The sequence below is a fragment of the Arvicanthis niloticus genome, chromosome 5 (genome assembly GCF_011762505.2).
Source record: "Arvicanthis niloticus isolate mArvNil1 chromosome 5, mArvNil1.pat.X, whole genome shotgun sequence".
NCBI lineage: Eukaryota > Metazoa > Chordata > Mammalia > Rodentia > Muridae > Arvicanthis > Arvicanthis niloticus.
In genome coordinates this window covers 9,141,946-9,146,343 of record NC_047662.1, presented here as the reverse complement: position 1 = coordinate 9,146,343, position 4,398 = coordinate 9,141,946, and the positions used below count along the sequence as shown (strand labels likewise).

The 4,398-nt window shown below is 45.9% G+C and overlaps 1 pseudogene; it reads left to right on the top strand.

The window, feature by feature from the left end:
• The first annotated feature begins 3,310 nt into the window (after positions 1–3,310).
• LOC117708372 (uncharacterized) overlaps positions 3,311–4,398 on the top strand; it is a 24,602-nt pseudogene continuing 23,514 nt past the window's right edge.

Genomic DNA, 4,398 nt, shown 5'->3' with positions numbered 1-4,398 from the left:
TGCCAGGATGTTCTAGCCCAGCAGACAGTGCTGTGGAAGACAAAGGTTAAAGGCATCTGTTGTGTACAACTATGGAAAACCCCCTGAGTAGCCATGATCCTCCTCCCTGGGACAGCAGCTCTGTATCCCCACTGGTTTACACTAGGTCACCCTAAACTCAGTCCATGTTGACTTGGCCTTGAATGCCTAAGTTATATGACTTCACTAAGCCTCCCTTGAGAACACCATACTGAGGATGGTCCCTCTCTACCCACTTTATATGGGAACCAAAGGGTCTTTCATCTCTTCTCTTCTCCCGATTGCAGCTACTTTGTTCTCCAACAGGCTTAAGCAGGATACCCTTTGACTCTGATCTTGACTAGGATATGGGATGTATGATAGGAACATAAAGGTGAAGGTTCAAATCCGTCTTTGCCACCAGTCCCCTTCTGCCTCCATGGCCTGTGTGGGAGTGAGGTAAGACAGTGACTGTTGTTGCTCTGGGGAACAGCATTCCTAAGAGCTATGAATGTGGTACCCAAGGGTTCAGTGAATAGGGCCCATGTAGATACCCACCTTAGACATAGTAACTATGTTAGTGAACTGGGTATCCCTCTTGAGCTCTGAGATTGAAGACCTGTAACTCCATGCTTCCTTCTTTTTAGAGACAGGGTTCCATGTAGCCCAGGCTGGCCTGCAAATCAACACTTTTGTTTCCATTTTCCAGTGTCAAGATAATATGCAGGGACCTGGCTTACTTTATTACCTGGGCAAAGAGAGGGAGGCTAGACAAGGTTTTCTGTTTGAGGATGCCACATTCTAAAGAGTTCCAAGAGGAGTCACCAAGGAACTCTGTGATACAATACTGAATAGTGACACTTGCTGGAAAGCAGAAGGCCAGAGCAAGTGGCTGCATGCCACAGGGTAGACATCCCAAGAGAGGTCTGAGAAGGTGACCAGAGCAGAGATCTAGGAACTCTCAGGTACAATTCTAAAGGATACTCCATTAGGTGAAGATGTGAAAGCCCTGCACAGTCAGGAGCTTGGTGTGTGAGGAAGAGTCAGGATGAGATGATGGTTAGAGTACAGTGAGGGCTGAGGGCAGAGGGATGGAGCTCAGGGTCTGAGAGGATTTAGAGACAAGGTTGAACATGTTTTAACAGGATTCCTCCTTGAGTTTGAGAGGTGAGGGAAATCAGGCACAGTGAGAGAGATGTTGTAGGTTCTAGAAACGTACTAAGGAAGTACTAGCAGCCATCCTAAGATGGTCTTCAACTAAGGGAGATCTGCTTACTCCACACCTCAGTAGCGCTGGGATAGAAAGCAAGTACACCCACCCCAGGCTTCCATTATATTTAGACACAGATCTTCCTATGTTCTTCCTATGTATTCCAGGCTGTTATCATTCTGTTTAAACTCCACCCCCACAGTTACCTGGCAACAGCCAGGTAGGCTCCTCCCCATAGTTACCTGGCAATAGCCAGGTAGTCCTTGCCCATTGTAAAAAGTGCTGCTTACCTCTCTTTTCTCTCTTGAACTCTTGCTCTCTTGCTCTCTTGCCTTCTTGCTCCCCCATCTGTCCCCTCACCCTTCCCCCCTCTTTCCAGGAGCTCATGGCCAGCCTCTACTCCTCTACTCCTCCTCTTCTTCTCTCCTCTCCTCTCCTCTCCTCTCCTCTCCTCTCCTCTCCTCTCCTCTCCTCTCCTTCCTTCTGGCACCCTCCGTTCCCCTCCTCTCCTTTCTCACTCTTTCGCTTTCTCTATCTCTCAGTGGCTTTCTCTGCCTCTACTACCCTCTTAACTCCCTTCCCCATGCCCTGAATAAACTCTATTCTATATTGTACTGTTGTGTGGCTCTTCCCTCAGGGGGAAGGGATGATACACACCCATAGAACATATTCTCTTTCTCTTTGGTTTTTTTTGTTTTGTTTTGTTTTGTTTTTGTTTTTTGAGACAAGGTTTCTCTGTATAGCTCTGGATGTCCTAGAACTCACTCTGTATACCAGTCTGGCCTTGAACTCAGAAATTCACCTGCCTCTGCCTCCCAAGTGTTGGAATTAAAGGTATGTGCCACCACTGCCTGGCTCTCTTTCTATTTTTCTTTTTATAAAGACATCACACAGGCTTGTCAGGAAATAAAGATTCCCATACCTCAGCTCAGCAACCAAGTGTGAGCTGCCACCTACTCTGCACCTTTTTTTTGGTTTTTTTTTTGTTTTTTTTTTTTTCCAGACAGGGTTTCTCTGTATAGCCCTGGCTGTCTTGGAACTCACTTTGTAGACCAGGCTGGCCCCGAACTCAAAAATCCGCCTGCCTCTTCCTCCCAAGTGCTGGGATTAAAGGCATGCTCCACCACCACCCGTCTACTCTGCACCTTTAATTTTATTTTTTTTCACAGCATCTTATCAAGTTTGCCCTAGCAAATGTTCTAGCCTGCATAATGTGCAACCAATCACCCACAGTTGCCAGAGCAGGTAGAATGTGTAGTCAGTTTTCCCACTCTGTTCTCAGTGTTGATCTTGAGAACCAGATAAGATGAAATGTTAATTTATACCAAGGGCTGAAGAGAGATGACTCAATCATGTAGAACACTGGATGCCCTTGTAGAGGACCTGGGTTCAATTTCCATTACCTACAAGCCATCACACATCATGTTATGACAGAGCAAGCAAGTCAATGCCACCTCTCCTCCATCTGTATTGTTGCTGAGGCCATTTCAGTTTGAACTAGAATTGGATCTCTTTGATCAAGAATTCTATAGAAAATTACCCAACTCCATTTCTAGGAACCCAAGGTCAAGATATCCTTGCTAACTTATCTCAGCCTGTTTGTGCTGGAACCCCTCTGGCTAACTGCTTATCTTAGCTTCTACTAGAGACTGCTTGTTTCTGTGAGGATCCCACTTCAGCTGCCTGATGTGAAAATCTGGCTCTCAGGACACTTAGCAACCTTGGCAGCTCAGCTCACTTTCCAGTACAGGGACTGAAGTGCAATTATGGGGTAGAGTTATCTCCCTATGGACCTTAGTGGGTTAAACCTGATTTTTGGTGGAAAAAACCCACTCAAAGATTTTAAACCAAATTGAAAGCAGGCATTTATTTAGTATTACATACTAACCAAGAGATGGATTTTGGTCTGAAAAATGCCCCGGAATTTGCCAGCTGGAACAACCTCAGTCACATCTTACAGGGGCTTGTATCTGAAAGATTAATTAAGCTACCATAGTTTACCATGAGCCTTTGTTATTTCCAAAGAACTACAATTCCCAGCATTCAAGGAGGTTACAGGTTCCTGGGCTGAGGAAGCTTCCTGGTTAATTTTGAGACTCACAGATGCAAGCTCTCCACCTTGATTTCAGGAGGAAGAGTGGGAAGTGCACCTGGGTGCTCCGAGGGACCCTCAGGCAAGGTCTGAACCTGCTACAAGGTGAGCACAGAACCACTGCCCACATGGAGAGGAGCAGGTGGCTGAGCCTCTGATGTTGGTGTGGTGGCTTTTCTCTGGGTCTGAGTGGTAAGTGGTGGCCAGGTGTGGCCACATCTGTGGGGTCTCTTTTAGTCCTAGTCATTCTGCAGGTCTTGTTATTGTCTCTGAATAATTTCACTCTGAGGGCTCCTTTTGCACCAAGCATTTGGAGTATGGGCTTGTGTGCAGTGTGCAGAAACACTTGAGGAGCCCTAGTTTCTCTTAGTAACTTCTACAACTTCTGACCTTAGCATTTAAGATTTCGTTGTAAGATCCATTTGGAGTTCATTTTGTGGAGGTTGTAAAAGGCGTCTCATGCATTGGGTAGCACTCCAATATAAGCTGTGGTGTAGAAGAGCAGGATTTATGATGTAAAGGAATTACAGTGCTTAGGAGAGAGTAAGTCACACCACATAGAATTTAGATGAGGGAGGATGCGCTCTAAAACACCCCAAAGATGAGTACTGCGCTGACCCTCTCTGTTAGAGACAGGATGCTAGGATACACATGTTTGTTTACTAGGATTGTTCAGAAATATGGCTGAAGAGCAGAACAGAGGAGACAAACCACTAGGCAATTCCATAAGTTATTTTGTTCTCTGCTTCTCAAATGAGCCAGTTCATGCCAGATTAGAATGTATTAAGTGCAATGTCTTGGGAAGCTGCTCTTGGGCAATTGTGCTCACTGCCCCAAAGACCAAGGTCAGGGGGCAGAGAAAGAGAAGAGTCAGGCATGAAATGAGATGAGAGGAGAGAGAGAGGAGAGAGAGGAAGAGAGAGAGGAGAGAGAGAAAAGAGATAGAAGGAGAGAAAGAGAGTGAGAACGAGAGAGCCCGCTTGCTGGTGGTCAACTCAATTGGTTCTGGTTAAAAAATCGTGTAATACACTGACTGGCTAAATCTGCATTCTAGCTGGGTAGTGGTGGCACATGCCTTAATCCCATTACTTTAGGGCAT